The sequence below is a fragment of the Oryctolagus cuniculus genome, chromosome 11, assembly GCF_051225735.1.
Source record: "Oryctolagus cuniculus isolate XC-2025 breed Fujian yellow rabbit chromosome 11, ASM5122573v1, whole genome shotgun sequence".
Lineage (NCBI taxonomy): Eukaryota > Metazoa > Chordata > Mammalia > Lagomorpha > Leporidae > Oryctolagus > Oryctolagus cuniculus.
In genome coordinates, this window is record NC_142877.1 from 108,113,046 (window position 1) to 108,130,580 (window position 17,535).

The window sequence follows — 17,535 nt, forward strand, 5'->3', positions numbered from 1 at the left end:
ACATTGCTGTCCTGCTCAGCGGAGTCTTCAAAGGGAATTGGACTGGCTTTGGGGAGGGAACCGAAATGATAGATGATGCTGTTAGTACAATGGGGAGCTGCCTTTCTGGGGTTTCTGAACGGGCAAGAGTTTGAAGAGGAGAATCCAGGCTGCCTTGTGAATGGGGAGCTACGGGTAGCAGTGGTATATCCGTGCCCAGCGCTGGGAAAAATTACAGGAGTGAACTCACTTCCAGGAAAGTCGTTCTCGTACTACGTGTACTCGATGCACCTGATTAATCCAAGCAGGGCCAGATGGTGAGGTGCTTTTCCGTAGTGTGTGTGCTAATCCCGTTTCTGCCGTTCAGTCACCAAACCAACAGGGGCTGAGTTCTTGCTGCCACCGCGATGAGCACTGGTTACTCAGGGTTCAGCTGGAAAAGACCCAGGCAGTGATAGAGACGTAGTAGCCTGTAATGAACTTGGAACACAGTGGCCGAGAGGGCGTGGCACACAGAGCAGGGACACCCAGGTCTGAATGCCAGGTGCGCAGTGACTCTGGGGTGCGGTCCCCCGTGCAGAGCTGTGGGGAGAGTGACAGTTTGCTCCCGGTAAGTGGGAGAAGGAAAGGCATTGTGGCCGAGAACTGCAGGCACAAAGGCACGGAGCCCTGCAGGCCGTGGTGCAACCCGGGACCTGGTGGACATTGTACCTGGCAGGTGGAGTGATGGGAATGGTGGAGGGTGGGGGAGTGGGCTTTTGAGGGGTCTTGTGGGCCGTGCTGGCACTTCTCCTAGAGGCTGGGGTGTGAAGCTCAGGTGCTGAGAGAGGTCCCTCCTCCTCTCCCAGGAGCTCGCAGAGCATTGGTTTTACTGTCTCTTCCGGCACCTGCTCTGCAGGTTTCTCTCTGGAGGTGTGACTAATCCTTGCAGTTCTGTTTGGTGAAGGTGCAGTTTTGATACAAAATACAGGGCTAGCGTTCGGGCACAGCAGGTGCAGCCGCTGCCTGGGACGCCTGCATCCCACACTAGGGAGCCTGGTTCGAGTCTTGGCAGCTCTGCACTTTTCCACCCAGCTCCCTGTGCCGCTGCACCTGCGAGGCACCCGACGGGAGACCCCAGGACTCTGTTTCCTGCCACCCACGTGGGAGACCTGATGGAGTTCCTGGATCCTGGTTTCAGCCTGGCCCAGCCCTGGCTACTGCAGGCCTCTGGGACGTAGATGGAAGGTCTATCCCTCTCCCTCTCTCTCACTCTGCCTTTCAGATAAATCTTTATAGAACGTACTTGGAGTTTTCAGACACAGTGCTCGTGGCTGGATGTAGCCAGACAGTGAGGGTGTCAGGAACATTCCATTAGGGGAGAGCCAGGCTTTGGCTTAGTAATGAGCTAATTAGGTTGCAGGGATGTCGGAGCCACCCCACTGTGTCACATTTTTCTCCCACTTCTTTTTCAATTAATGTCTTTTCCTCATTCTCAAAATATTTAATATTAAAGAACCCAGGCTCCCTCGAAGGCAGGGGCCTGGTATACTCTTTCCGTTCTTCTTACAGTGGAGCCCCTGGAACCCACTGTGAAGAGATGGCCTTTGGTTGGTGTGGAAGGGACACCGTTTGTCTTCCAGAGAGAGAAAGACTGGTGGGGCAGCCTCTCGGTCTCCTCTCTCTCTCTCTAGAGCCGTCATCTCTCTGGGACAGTTGTTAGGGCCTTTGGGTGTCAGTTGACTTTTCTGTGTCTTGAAAAATTTCAGCCAATGGGACGCAATGAATTCTGATTCTTCCCCAGGCTTGTTAGCAGAAGCCAGCCATTCATGGATTCGTGCATCGTTGGTTATGTCCCGGGTGTCTGTTCCACGCCAGGCCTTGTTCTAGGCCCTGGAGCAGTGAACAAGGCAGAGGGAAGTCCCTGACGTGATGGGCCCAGTGTTCATTATGGGGATGGACACAGGGAGTGAATATTGCGATTTCAGCAGCTCTCAGGAGGTCCCAGCAAAGAGGGAAGAAAGAGCTGGTTGGAACGGGGAGCATTGTGACCGGTGATGAGGGAGTTGTTCATTGCAAGGTAAGACTCTGCAGGGGAAGTAACCACCCGTGTCGATCTGTAGTGGAAGTCACTCTGAGGACGAGGGACAGGTTACGTATGTGTGTCATATTTGAAGAAGAGCAGACAGTTCAGGGTGGCAGAGATTGCAAACGGGGCCGCCACTAAATGGTGTATCAAATTAAGCTGTTGCCTGCGACAGCAGCATCTCATATTGGAGCGTGGGTTCGAGTCCTGGCTGATCCGCTTCCAATCCAGCTCCTGGCTAATGCACCTGGGAAAGCAGCAGAAGATGGCCCAAATGCTTGGGCCCCTGCCACCCATGTGGGAGACCTGGATGGAGCTATAGGGTGGTGGCTTTGGCCTGGCCCAGCCGGTTAGGGGAGTAAATATTAAAAAGGAAAAAGATCACAAATGGAAGAGGGATAGGTGACGTCAGAGGTTGGCTGGAGGGGCACCAGGTCCAGTGCAGGGCGGTGGCTCCGGCCGTGAGGGGGACGCCTTGACTGGCATGGAGCAGGGGAGGCGGCTCGCTGGCTGCAGTGCGGGTGTGGTGAGGCTGGAAGCGGGGAGGTGGTCCGAGTAGCCGAGCAGGGCCGTGATGGCCGCCTGGGCAGGGCAGTGGCACTGGAAGCAGTCAGCTTCGGGATGGAGTTTGAAGATGCAGTGGATGGAATAGAAACGAGGAGCACTCCGGGATGGTGACCGAGCAGCCGGGAGAACGGGGGTGCCATCTGCCGAGGCGGGGAGCACGCGGAGGAGCAGGGTTTGGGTGTCACAGGTGATTTGGATGCAAGGGCGAGGGTGCCTCTTGGAGCTCCCTGGGCAGCCCTAGCATGAGCAGGCGCCGTGTCGGGGGAGAGATCAGGGCTGAAGGCGCAGGCTTGCTGTAGGCCGCGGGGTCTCCAGCAGGGGTGTGGATAGGAAAGAGATTCGAGGGCTCAGCCCAGCCACTCCGTGTTTGGAGCCCAGGGTAAAAGGAAGTGGCCTTGAAGGAGCAGCCAGGGAGAGGGCAGGGAATAGGAGTGAATCCAGGAGTTTGTTGTCCCGGAAGGCACAGGGAGCGAGCGCAGGGTGAGGTGAGTGTGTGAAGGGCTGTACAGAGTAGCCGGGGTTGGGGTAACCATGCCGTCACGGGCAGGGGCTCCCACGGGAACGGAGGGGAGAGTCTGGGCATATTGATCTTGTTGAGGGAAGGTGGTCTGTTACTATGCATGGCTCGACTGTGTTTTACAGGCGATACCGATCCTGTTTGCAGCTAACAGAGGAGTCTGTAACCCTGGATGCCCTGGCTCTCTGTTCAGAGGGGGTCACCTCAGAGGTCAAATTATTATGTTTCTGTCTTTACCTGGAGCTTCACTGCAGCTACAGACATAAAACATTGCAATTTGAGGGCGTGGGACATGACCTACTGGGCATCAGACCGTTCATAAAAACCACAGTAGCCGTAACACAGGCAGAGAGAACCGAGAGAACAGAAAAACGCGTAAATACAAATTCTGCATATCATGTCATACACTAGAATGTAAAGGAAGTTACTTTTTAAAAAAAGTATTTTTGTTTATTTGAAACGTGCAGTGAGAGAGCGAGCTCAGGAGCGAGCAAGCTGCCACCTGCTGGCTGACCCCCGGAACAGCAGGGCCTGGAACACAGCGGGGGCTGGAACGTGCCAGAGCCAGGAGAGGAAACTGAAGTCCACACGGGTAGCAGGGACCCAAGTGCTTGAGCCATCACCTGCTTCCTCCCAGGGAAGCTGGAAAAGCCGGATCAGAAGCAGAGCTGGGACTTGAACCCAGGCTCTCGGATACGGGCTGTGGGCGTCCCACGGGCGTCTAACCCCTGTGCCACAACACCCACCTCAGGAAGTCACTTTTTAAAACTGGTGCCGGAGACACCACATGGCATCCTGTAAGTATATTCCAGTGGACTGGAACATAATAGAAATAAACTGTGAAACTAAGGAAAATATTGGACAGCAGTTATTTGAATTGAGATTTGGGAAAGAGATTGATGTGAGTGACACGTCAAGCCGAGCCCACAAAATGCCATGTTGGCAGACCTGGTTATAGAAAAACAGAAACCAGCCGTGTGTCCGAAGAACATAGCTTGGAATTGCTTAAAAGGGAAGTGGAAAACAGTCGGACAGCCACTGCGGACAGGGTTAATCTCTGTAAAGAGCTCAGATGGAGGCCCTGAGAGACTGGGAACAAAGGCACTAGAAAGTTCATGAAAGGACACGATTGGCTAGTGCGGCACAGTGGGACACTCAGCCTCATTAAAGACAAAGGATTCAAAATAAAAATAATGAGACAATTGTCACCTGTCCAAGGATGCGACTCCCTGCGCCTCCTGGTGGCGGTAAGCTGAACTGCAACTGTTGCTGCTTCAGGATTTCTGCCCTGGTTCACTGCTCCTTCCCCAACTAATGGGTGACAACTTGAGTATCTGTGTGCAGCACCTCCCCATACCTGGGCCTCGAAGGTCTTTCCCTGTCCTCCACTAGTTATGCCCTGGCTCGTACCCCTAGGTGCAGCTTTTCATAGTGATTTCTTTCTTTCTCTTAGACTTATTTATCTGAAAGGTTTACAGAGAGGGGGAGAGAGAGTGAGAGAGAGAGAAAGAGAGTGAGAGAGAGAGATCAGTCTTCCATCTACTAGGCCAGGCCGGAGCTCAGGGCTTTATTCGGGAGCTTCAGTGCCTGGAATGGTTGCGGAGAGTAGCTGGTGCTGGAATATTTTCCCACCTCTCTCCACCTGTTCTTTGCATCTGTGAGGCTGAGCCGGCAGCTTGGATCCCTCCCTCTCCTGCACTTGGGTGACGGGCCCCAGGAGAGCACTTGCCACCTGCATTGCAAATCCACATTCACCCACTTGCTCCAACCGGTACTGAGCCCATTGGCTTCTTTCCCTCTTGGCTGCCACCCGTGGAGGCCGAGCCCACACCATTTTGTGCGGGGACCAGAGTGAAGCGAGTGGAGGGTGACACAGTGGTGGGGCCGGTCCCCGTCTCTCACTGTTCAGTGGCTGGCAAGCCTGTCCTCCCCGGTCCCCAGCACTGGCGCAGGGCTTGGCCCACAGGCGTGATTGACAAGCATGCATCTGACCTTGGTGGAAGCCCTTGGATTTGCTTGACAACATCAGACCCTTCTACATCCATGCTCATGCCTAATCCTCATAGCAGTCTCTTGCATGATAAGGTAATAGGAAAATAAAAAATTAGTTAGAATCATGCTATTTTTTGTAAGATGTATTCGTTTATTTGAAAGGCAGAATTACAAGGAGACAGAAGCAGAAAGGGAGGGGAAGAGAGAGAGAGAAAAACATGTCTTCCATCTGCTCGTTCACTCCCCAAAAGGGCACTACAGCTGGGGTTGGGCCGATCTGTAGCCAGCGGCCAGGAGCTGCTTCTGGGTCTCCCACATAGGTGCAGGGGTCCAAGCACTTGAGCCATCTACCGCTTTCCCAGGCCACAGCAGAGAGCTGGATCCGAAGAGGAGCAGCCTGGACTTGAATTGACATTCATGTGGGATGCCAGCACCACAGGTAGAGGCTTAGCCCACTACGCCACAGTGCCGGCCTGAACCATGCTGTTCCCTAACAATTGGCATAAATTCTGCAATGAAACTGCATGCAAACCTCCCGCTGCTGCGGGTTAGGGTCCTGCCCAGGTAGTGTGTGCCTCTACTGCCACCTGGTGGAATCAACTTCCAACAGCAGCTTGGTTTCCCTAGTCGGGAGTAACCTCTTATACTCTCGATTCCTGGGTTGAGCAGTTTGTTCTGGGGGTTCCTGTCCTGACAGTGCCACTCACTGGCTGTGTATTTTGGGCACTTTGGGCACGTCTCTGTGTCTCAGGTTCCTAACCTGTGAAATGGAGTCATTAATAATGAAACACTAAAACTCCTATGTGTGAATTGCTTACTACACGCTGTGTATTAAGTTGTTGAGTTTCCACAACGATGCTGTTGTATGGGAACATGTATTATTTCCCCTTTACAGCTTCTGCGCAGAGAGGAGTGACGCTCACACGAGTTCCTGCGGGGAACTCACTGCCTCTCCTTCACGCGGTTGCCTTGAGTGGAGGGGGTGGGGCTCCGGCCCACCGCACACTTCCCTGGCACCCGCATTCACACGCGGCAACGTTTGTGAACACAGATGGCATTGGCACAAGGCTGCCGGCGCTGCCCCTGAGCTCTGTGAGCGAGGGCTCATAGCCCGTGCAGAGACGCCCCCCCGCCCCCCCCAGCCCTCACTGGCTCTGCCTTGGGCCCTGCTGCTGCTCCTCGTCCTGGGCTTTCTCTTGTTCATGCCTCCCTGGAGCAGAATCACTTTGTAAAGAAATTCTAGACTTGACTTGGAGAGCAACACCCCAACACACACCTGTCTGCTGTGATAGTTTTGGGGCCAAGTCAGGTGTTTTCTCGGGAGGATTTTAGGGGTGCCAATACAGTAGCACCTAACAGCTTTAGACAGGCCTGAGTGTAGGGGGGAGAAGGGGAAGACAGAGAGAGACTATGAGGATGGACACACCAGGTCCTGCAGAGGGTCACAGGCTACCACGGGAATGGCTCCAGGCACTGGGATTTGGCTTGGAAGAGCTCTGGGGCTGCTGTTGGCTTCTGGCGAATTTTCTGAGTCCTCCCCAGGATTCGGCAAGCCATCGGATGACAGCACTCCTGTTTCCTTGACCCTGTCTCACAAACGCACTTATTTTGCAGTGTCGTATCTTATCAAGTGCAGGGAGCCCCGTTTGTGATGTTTATTGTTAGTGCCACGTTTCTGACGAGGAGGCCGCGATGCAGGGGAGCAACACACTGGCCTGCAGGCCCTTCATCCTAAGCGGGGTTCATAGTTCAGCCCAGGGAGCAGCTACAGAGGGCCCGGGAGGTGGCCGAGCTGGGGGGACCTGCATTCGGGTCAGCCTGACCTCTGTCAGAGCTGTAACTCGCAAAGGAGTGGTCAAAATGCACAAAGAAGAGAAATGAGGGGAGAAGAGGACGCTGTTGGAGGAAGGGAATGACCGAATGAAGGCTGCAAATGGGTAGCGTTTGGGATTTTCGGAGATAAACCCAACAATTGTGGTTATGGGCTTCTTCCTCAGCAGTTGCAACTAGCGTAGAGATAAATGCAGGAATCAGACGGGTGGAGCTTATAATACCACTGTTAAGGTGGGGGGACCCCAAATCTATTGGGTTGCCCCCAACTGATGTCCACTCAGAACCTCGGAGTGTGACCTTACTTAAAGATTTATTTGAAAGGCAGAGTTGGAGAGAGACGTTCCATCCGCTGGCTCACTCCCCAGATGGTCACAACAGCTGAAGCCGAGCCGACCCAGAGCCAGGAGCAGCTTCGGGGTCTCCCACAGGCATTGCAGGGCCCATCCCTGGATCGGAAGTGGAGCAGCCAGGACTCGAACCGGCGTCCATATGGGATGGCGGCTTTACCGACTATGCCACAGCGCCGCCGCTCCAGGTGTGAGCTTATTTAGAAAGCCGGTCTTGGTAGGAGTAATCAGTTAAGATGACGTGACTCTCTGACGACAGTGAAGGAGGGGATCGCCAGAATCTACCAGAAGCTGCCAGGGGGCCCAGGGAGGAGTCTTCCCTAAGCCTGCGGGGGAGTGCAGCACTGAGGCGGCTCGGTTTTAGACGTTAAGCCACTCATTTCGTGGAGCGCCGTTAGAGCAGCCACAGGAAGCTAATGCACCAAGGAGGCCCCTTGGAGAGCACGGCTTCGTGTTTGCAAGGAAGTGGGTTTCTGGGCTTCGCGCCTCAACACTTTCCAATCCAGGGAGGCCGCGCCTGCGCGGTTGACCCAGGGCAGGCGACCCTCCCCCCCGCCGGCGGAAGGGGAGAAACGCGCATGCTCGGCTCTTTCCTAACCAATCAGAGAGGCAGTTGAGAAGTGGGGGGACGTCCGATTTAAAGGGCCTCCGCGGGAAACACCGAGCGTGGGAAATGGGTTCCTCCTACCTAGCAGTGGGCTCGTGCCGCCTTTCTTTTTTTTGGGGGGGGCGGGGAGGGGAACGCAGTGGCTAGCATTTAACAGAGTTCATGTAAGGCCCAGATTCCGCATTTCCCTTCCAAAATGGAGACGTCTGCCGGCCCTGGCGCACGTGCCCTCAGGGCTGTGGCTGGCTGTTGGTGCAGAATGGGCCTCCCTCGGGTGGGGTGCAGGTCTCAGCCCCCGTTCTCATCCCCTGGTCTGAGCCCGCCTGGCGCCCGTGGGAGTTCCGGGAGCTGTGGTTAGGAGCAGAGCTGCCGGAGCCACAGAAGCCCCGAGGTCAAGCCTCACTTGAGTCAGTCCCTAGATGGGCTGAGGTTGGGCGGTTCGCCCACGTGTGCACGAGGAGATGGCAGTGAGGCGGGAGCTCTGCGTTCTGTGCTCACACTTGGGTGTCTGGGTTTTAAGGGCTGCTTGCCGGGCTTCCTGGAGGCTGCGTCTCTGATCACTTCTCCTGGGAGCTCCGGGGTGACGGAAGGCGCAGGAGGGGTCGCCTGGCTTGCAGCCTCCATTTCCAGGGACAGGCGAGGAAGCAGGTGGGATTGGGAAGCAGAAAGGGTAACAGGGAGGAAAATTTATGACGTCCGTGTCCAGTTCTCGCTGTGAGGAGACTGACGTCCAGGAGGCCATTGGCCTCTGAAACTTCTCCAAGCTATGGAAACCGAGTCAAGCCTGTAAGGGCACCGCAGGGGGCGGCGCTGTGGCGTAGAGGGTAAAGTTCTGCCTGCGGTGCCGCCATCCCATATGGACGCTGGTTCAAGTCCCGGTGCTCCACTTCCCATCCAACGCCCTGCTATGGCATAGGAAAGCAGTGGAAGATGACCCAGGTCCTTGGGCCCCTGCACCTGTGTTGGAGACCTGGAAGAAGCTCCTGGCTCCTGGCTTTGGATCGGCGCAGCTCCAGCCTTTGCAGCCAATTGGGGAGTGAACCATCGGATGGAAGACCTCTCTCTCTCTCTCTCTCTGTGTGTGTGTGTGTAACTCTGATTTTCAAATAAATAAATTAAAAAAAAAAAAAAGGACACCACAAAACACATCAAACACCAGAGTTAAGAGAAGGGTTTATTGTCGGGTGGGGGAAACCCAACAGGTGGGAGGGAAAGGGCAAAGAAGAAAGGGGGGGTTGAGAGAGCGAACGAGAGAGAGCACACATGTGGGGAGCAGGTCCTGTTATCCTCTCCCGCGTGGGGTAGGGAAGTGGGAGCAGCGAATCCCGCTAGGGTAGGAGTGGAGCTGATGCTTGTGGTTGGGGCACTGGGCTTAGGACCTAAGCTTACTGTGCAAGGTGGTGACAGGGGCCAGAGCCCAAGATGGCGCCGCAGATAAGCCGGCACCATTTTACTAACAAAGCCAGTCCTTGTACACAGGGAGATGTATTTGGAAGGATGATAAAGTATTCTGTAGGACCTAAGATCAGTCAGGTCTCCCTGGGAACGAGATTCAGGAGCTGGGAAATGCGTAAGGGACAAGGCATGAAGTTTGGGTACAAGGAACTTACTCTAACAGATGACTACCCGACTGTCCACACAGTAGTGAGCAACCCAAGTTTTCTCAACCGGGAAATGCCACATTCATCTCAGTCTTTGGGTGTCTATTTGGGTCAGGTATGGTTAAGAGAGTACTCCATCTGCCATTCAGGGTTGTTATGGGTTGGAATGTGTCCTCCAAACAAAACAAAACAAAACAAAATACCTAAGTCCCAATCTCAATATCCGGGAACAAAACCTTTTTTTGGAAATTGGGTCTTTTTAGAGGTCATCAAGCTAAAATGAGGTCAGTTAGGGTGGGCCCTCATTCGCTATGACCGGTGTCCTCTGTCAAAGGGGATGTTTGGACACAGACAGACACAGAGGGACAGCAGCCACGTGAGGCTGAGGATCGGAGTGAGTCTTCTATAAACCAAGGGGAGACCAGCATTATGGCACAGCAGATTAAACTGCTGCTTGCTTGGGGCACTGGCATCCCTTATCTGATTGGGGGTTCCAGTCCTGGCGGTTCCACTTCCAATTCAGTCTCCTGCTAATAATGTACTTGGAGGCAGCAGATGATGGCTCAAGTGCTTGGGCCCTTGTCACCCATGAGGGACACCTAGACACAGCTCCTGGCTTTGGCCCAGCCCAGCCCTAGCTGTTGTGGCCAAGAAACTAGGAAAGAGCAAAGAAGGGTCCTTTCTGTGCAGGTCTCCAAGGGGTAACGGCCTGACCCACCCCCGGCTTCCGAACTTCTAGCCTCGGGCATGTGAGATGATCGGTTTCCCCTGATTCGTGGCTCTTTGTTATGGTGGTTTTAGCAAACTGATACGTTCTTCCAAGACCAATCTGTTTTAGATATTATAGCTTTATAATATTTTTAAGCACCTGACTCAGTTACCCCAGGGAGAATGTTTTTAAGTGGGAAAGATCAGCTCCAATGTCACATTAAAGGCAATCTAGAATGTAGAATATAATTTTATTATATATTCTTGAAGATTTATTTATTTGAAAGGCAGAGAGAGAGACAGAGAGAGAGAGAGAGAGAGAGAGAGAGAGAGAGCAAGGTCTTCCATCCACTAGCTCACTCCCCAGATGGTTACAACAGGCAGGCTGGGCCAAGTCGAAGTCAGGAGCCAGGAACTCCATATGGGTTTTCAGCATGGGTGGCAGGAGCCCAATTTTTGCTTGAGCCATGTTTCCCAGGCACATTAGCAGGGGAGTGGCCCTGAAGTGGAGCAGCCAGGACTCTGATCAGCCTTCCTATATGGGATGCTGGTGCTACAGGTAGCAACTTAACCTGTGTCCTCACAATGCCAGCCCCTCAAATATCACTTTAAAATTAATTATTTAGAAAACTCATTTAAATATACTCTTCAAAAGACTTATTTATTTATTTGAAAGGCAGATTATAGGAAAGAGTTCTTCCATCTGCTGGTTCACAGCCCTGGCTATTATGGCCATTGGGTGAGTGAGCCATCAGACAGAAGATTCTCTCTCTGTACCTGTCCTTTCAAATAAATAAATAAATCTTTTTAAAAATGAATCAAAAAGAGCCATAGTGGGCAGGTGTTTGGCATAGCAGTTAAGACGTTTCCTGGGATGCCCGTGTCCTGTATCAGAATCCCTGGGTTCATGTCTCAGCTCTGCCCCTGATTCTAGCTCCCTGCCAGTGCACACCCTGGAAGGGTGGGTGATGGTTCAGGTCATCGGGCCCTTGCCATCCATGTTGGGGACCTGGATTTGATTTTTTGACTGTGCCCTGCACCCATGTGGGAGACTGGATTTGATTTTTTTGGCTATGCCCTGCACCCATGTGGGAGACCCAAGAGAAGTTCTGGGCTCCTGGCTTCAGGCTGGCCCAGCCCTGGCCATGGTGGGCATTCGGGGCGTGAACAAGCAGATGGCAACCCTATGTGTCTCTGCTTGTCTCCCTTCCTCCCTAAAAAAAATAAGTGAAAATTGAATGTATACTGCATTTGTTATGCAAATGTTGGGTTAGAGCTATGCATTTATTTAACATTCTTGTGGACATCTCACTGATTGGTGAGGCTAGGCTATCACACTAATATTTAGAAACGAGGCAGGCCAGCACTCATTCACTTGCCTAAGAGGGCAAGTGGGTAGAGTCTCACAACACAGGTGCAGTGTATTCTGAAGTTCAGGCTGGGCGAGGCCAGGTCACGGCACACTAGGTCTGCTGGGTGGTAATGGCGGAACATGAAACTCGCCGAGTTGTGACAACAAAAATGTCATCGATCATTCTGCATTCAAGTTTTTGTGGCAGTGCTGGCTGCAATAAGAAGAATGGTTTCTACATAGCAATGTGGGCTCACAATATTACCTTGCCTACAGGAGCAGCGAAAATTTCATTAAAGTGATGGAAAGATTACATTCTGGGCTCAGCATTCAAAACCAAATCACTGCGATGGTTTGGAAGCCTTTTATACATATCCAATAGAAACAGAAACTGAGGTTTCTAAGAGTAAGACATGTTGTCATTGAATGTGTCAAGATATATTTGCAAAGTATTTTTTTTTTTTCAAAACAAAAATGAAGCTGGTTGCAGATCTTGTTCCCCAGGTCCCTCCCAAGTCAGTCCTTGATCATGTGAGGAAATGAACAATTGGTAGAGATTCATTGTTAGGCCAACATTCCTACTAGGGCACTTGAAAAGATTCACAGGAAAATGGAATTAAAAGATGTTAATTTTGTTGCAAAGCATTTTTGCAATCTCTGCATAGTTTTTTTCATAATACACACTCTCCACAAACTTTTTTTTTTTCCAGATTTATTTATTTAAAAGGCAGAATGACCTCCATAGTGGAGTATGTGGGGTCCCAGTCCCATCCCTAGTTCTGATTCCAGCTTCCTGCTGATGCACACCCGGGAGGCGGCAGTAGATGGCTCTCCATGTGGGAGAGGAGAGACAGGGATCCAAGAGCCCTGCCCCCTGCTGGTTCACTGCCCAAATAGCTGTAAAGACTGGGGCTTGGGCGGGTTTGAAGTCAGGAGCTCAGAGCGCCATCCAGGTCTCTCACATGAGAGGCAGGGCCCCAAGTGCTTGGGCATTCTCTGCTGCTCTCCTGGACACATTCATTAGCAGGGAACTGGCTAGGAAGCAGAACAGCCAGGACTTGAACCAATGTTCTGACATGGGATGCTGGCATTGGAAACAGCAGCTCAGCCCCCTCTGCTACAAGGCCAGCCCCTCTCCATGAACTTCTTGAAGCCTGCTCATTATGCATGCATTTCAGATTTTTTTTGGCACCAATATAAGCTTATTTTTTGGTTCCATTTCCAATGAACTTCTTGAAATATCCTCTCATAGTGTCTCCTGAGCCCTGAATCCAGTCCATCATTTAAAAACTTTTTCCTATGTCGCTATTAAGTAGGGTCAGTGAGCGTGCAGCTGTCTATGGGGTTTGTCTGCCTCACAGAGTCCCTCTTCCCTCTGGGTCTTCATCCTGACTTTGACCTGGCCCCCAGTGCCCTGTCTTCCTCATCTTAACACCCTTTCCATACGGCTGTTAAAATGCATGCTCGCATCCCATATTGGAGTATCCCAGTTCCACCCGTGCTTCTGATTCCAGCTCCCTGCAATCACATACCCTGGGAGGCAGCAGGTGATGGCTCAGTCTGTGTCCCTGCAAGCCATGAGGGAAACCCAAAGTGCGTTCTGGGCTCCTCGTTTGCACCTGGCTCGGCCTTGGCTGTTGCAGGCACTTGGGAGGTGAACCAGTGGATGGGAGACTCTTGTGTGTGTGTCTGTCTCTCTCTCTCTCACTGCCTTTCTACTAAATAAATAAGGGGTTGGCGCTGTGGTGTAGCGGGTAAAGCTGCCGCCTGCGGTGCCGGTATCCCGTATATATATTGTCAATCTGTCCTGGGCAGGGCACCTGACCCAAGTCTGCACGATCAGGGGTTGCCCTAGGATTTTCTACAGAATTTTGGAGAGGAAAATAAGAATCAGGTTTTCTCTCTGAGCTTGAGCTCTAACCAAGAACAGCTGGGCCGCTTTTTTCTTCCGTCTATGAAGCCTCTCTGAGGATAAAGCCGCGTTGTGGGAAGGCAGGGCTGCGAGGTAGAGAGAGGGGGAGGGGGAGAGACGGCCACGGCTGGAGCTCCTCATGTCCTTGGCTTTTCTTTGTGTGAACTTATAAATACCCTTCCCCATATTTTTCTCCTTAATCTAAATTAAATTGAGTTTCTCTTGTTTGCAACCTAAAGATTACTGAGAAACACATTGCAAAAAATAGAATCTTTTTGCAATTATGCAGCAAACCACCCACACAAAAATTAGATGCAGAAGCTAAAATATAATGAAATCGTTATGCAGAAATCAACATTCTAATTTGGGGGTTCCTTGAAAGAACTTCCTTCAAAGTCACTGGCAGCCTTTATAGAAAGAAAACTTGACGTTAAAATGATACATTTATGGGAAAAATCTTACTTTCCCCTATTTTCAGTATTGGATTTTTGGGTAAAATTTCATTAGTGGTCTCTTGGGACAGGCATGTGGCCTCACAGTGCAGATGTCTGCCTATCATTAAGTACCTGGGTTCAATTCCCAGCCCTGGCTCAGGACACCAGCTTCCTGCTAATCAGCTCCCGGGAGGCAAGGGAGATGGCTCAAGTAATTGAATCACTGTCGCCTGTGTGGGGGACCTGGATCAGGTTCCGAGCTCCCAGCTTCAGCCTTGGCCCTGCGCTGGCCGTTGGGAACCAGCAGACGGGAGCTTGCTTTCCCTATCTGTGTCTCTAAATTAATAAATAATTTCAGAAAGTGTTTCCTTGCGAAACGTTATTTGATAATGACTGTGTACATCATCTGAGAGGTCTGTGGGCCTTGGAATGCCGAGATTCGAATACCTTTCTCTAGGCTGGATGGAAAAAAGACAAAGAGGAAGGAAGAGGAGCTGTTAATGTCCAGGGATTTTTAATTGCGATCCCCCCCTGCCCTGAACTAACCAATCTGTGTTTGTCTTCAACTGGCCTAAGCCGGGGAAGAGACCCCTTACCAATACGTGAATTCAAGGGGCTTCAGGGAACGCTGAAGGACTCAGAAAAAATGGCCAGAGGAATCTGAAAAGGCCCTGCAGGGAGACTGTGCCTATTGATCTCCTTACCCAAGTGCCAGCATGGCCTCCCCTCCCCTCCCCACCCCTCCCCCACCCCCACGTTCTAGAATTTGGGGACCTGGAAGTGGTCCTCGTTTTGTTTTAAGGTTTCCATACAACCCAGAGTCACACATGCTGCTTCAGCTCTGGGGACAATTTGTTTTGCCCTCCTTATTATTATCATAATAATCACAAAAATGATCTCATTACGTTTACTACGGAGAGTAATACTGACCATACAGTGTGTCCAGTATGTCGCTGAGCCTGAATCTTCATGGCGACCCTCTGGGGCAGGTTCTACCTTATCATCCGGATAGGGTTTAACTAGTTAGACTTGAGGTGAGTTGCACTGCTTGTATCCCTGCCTAATGGTGCTGTCACAGTCGACTTGATACACCCACTTTCCCAGGGTGCACCTGTCCCACTCTATTTTCATATCCAATTGGGGTACCACCCCCTTCCTTTAAATCAGAGGTGGACGCGGGCAGGAGCGCTCTTTCCACTTGTGGCCATCCTTTGGAGGGGCTGCTTCTGTGTTTGCTCTTTCTGCTGCCCAAGGCTCGGGTGAACGGCTCGGGATTCGCACCCTTTCCATGGCGAGCTGCGCTCTGACCGCTCTCTCCTGCTCTCCTGCTTTCGGCAGACTTTCCCAGTTAGAGGTAACGCTCTGGCTTCTCCTTTTCCCTCTAGTTTATGGGCAATTCTTTGGCCCACTCCTGCTGGGTATTTCTTGAGTGAATATATGTTTATTCCCTCACTGCCAAGTCAGCTCTGTTTCTATTTGCACACGATACCAGTGTCCACTCAATATTTATCTCCATGGGAGGCAAGGATCTGGGTTCTAGAATGGACAAAGTCGCTGCCTACATCAGGACCCACTGTACAGATGAAGAAACTGAGGCACCGGGGGCTTAGTGGCTTCCGCAGGGTCGTTAGCTGCCAAGCAAGCACATGTGTCAGATTCCGAGCGTCCACTGATTGGAGCTACGGCTTGGCCTTCTGGAAACCCTTCAGCCAGAAGCCTGGAGCTCCATCCCATTCTCGCTTGCAGGTGATAAAGATCCAAATACCCTGGCCAACTTCTAGTGCCTTCCCAGGCACGTGAGCACAGAGCTGGGTAAGGAGTGGAGATACCAGCATCCAGGTGGCTGACCTCACAGCGCCACAATGCCGGCCGCTCTTCTGTGTTTTTAAAGTCAAGTTTGCAGGCAATTAGATGGTTGCCCGATTGATGATTTCTAGGTGTGGGGCTGGTGGTTTCTCCTTCAGTGAAAGTGGAGATGGCCAAGGCCTGGTCGTTAGCTTCAGAGTTGACAGCTGATGCTTCTTGCTACATTCTCCTTTTGCATGTAACAGCTTTTGTCTTGGATGGAATAGTTTATAGTTTTCTTTCTTTTTTTTTTTTTAAATGGCTTTTTTTGAAATTTGAGGGTTGGAGGTGATGGCTGGAAAAATGGGCAGGGCAAAAACAAAGGTCTGCATTTTCTGGTTTGGTCCCGTTTAAAAAGCACTTTGGCTCTGTCCTCACACGTTGGCTTTCCAGTTTTTATCCTTAGTGGTTTAGCCCTGTCTCTGTTTATGCTGTGACTCGTGGCTGAAGGGGATGTTTTCTCAAAATTTGCCCACACTACATCTTGTTCTGGCCACGTGTTGGCCACTCTCTCGGTCAAGGCCTTCTGTGTGCAGAGGGCCCACGTGTTGATTGTGGTTCCCGAGGATGCCATTCAGAGGCGATGGTGGAATGGGGCAGGGCCAGGGCCAGGATGAGCTGACCAGATGTTGGAGATGTAATCCCCATTACAAGATGTTTTTCCTGGCAGCAGAAGCACTTGAGAGGTGGCTGAAGCACATTATCATTCCACTGTTTTTGTCAGAACTAAGAACACTTCGCAATTGGCTCCAAGGAGGGAGCTGTTCTCCCCGGACAACCAGGGTGCTCGGGCCAACAGGAGCTGGCATTAGATTGTATTTGTTTATTTGTTTAAATGTATTCATTTAATTTATTTGAAAGGTAGAGAGACAGAGACAAAGCTCTCATCCATTGGTTCATTCCCCCAGAACTTGCAATGGCTGGGGCTGAGCTGAGTCCGAGCCAAGAGCTGAGGTAGGTCTCCCACATGGGTGACAGGGACCCAACTACATGTGACATCACTGCTGCCTCCCAGGCCAACTTCTAGCAGGAAGCTGGACTCCAAAGCAGGGTCGGGACTCAACCCAGGTGCTCTGATGTGGGATATGAATGTCCCAAAGGGTGTCTTAACCACAGTGTCAAAAGCCTCACCCTGAGGTTGTATTTTAGGGCCACTGGGCTCCCTCCTCCCATTTCTCAGGGGCCGTGTGATCTTCTCCAAGCCTCAGTTTCCTCATCTGTATAATGGCACAGCCATAGAGCTGCTAAGTGTAAAGACTTGGAAGCAGAGGTGATGTTAGCCTTTGCTCTCCCTACTTCTCCAGTGTTTGGCAAACTTGGATTTCCTTCCATTTCCTCATTGATGAAATGATTGTTGCCAGACCCTGGGGTTGTTGTGAGGTTTAAGAGGATTAAAATCTCTCAAATACTTAGCACAGTACCTGGTTCCATTGTCTATTGCAATTGGATTCTTTTGCTCTCACTTGGCCAGATAGCACCATCACCAAGGGTTGTATTAATACTGCTAGCAATAACAGTGGTTGCTAGTAATTTTTGAACTTTTCCTATATAAGCATGATAGAAGCTTTTTGGAAAGACTATTTACTGTGTTTGAGAGGCAGAGTTACACAGAGAGAGCGAGAGATGGAGATCTTCCATCTGCTTGTTCACTCGCCAAATAGCTGCAATGGCCAGGGTTGGGCAAGGCTGAAGCCAGGAGCTTCATCCGGGTCTCCCACGTGGATGTAGGGTTCCAAGGACGTGGGCCATCCTCTGATGCTTTCCCAGGCACATTAGC

General features: G+C 51.5%; 1 long non-coding RNA gene across 1 annotated transcript in view; it reads left to right on the forward strand.

Annotated features, from left to right (window-relative positions):
- Positions 1 to 14,849: 14,849 nt before the first annotated feature.
- LOC149123606 (uncharacterized) overlaps positions 14,850 to 17,535 on the forward strand; it is a 52,685-nt gene continuing 49,999 nt past the window's right edge. Inside the window, exon 1 of the long non-coding RNA XR_016217004.1 lies at positions 14,850 to 15,267. This is a non-coding gene — a long non-coding RNA (uncharacterized LOC149123606). The remainder of the gene's footprint in view (positions 15,268 to 17,535) is intronic.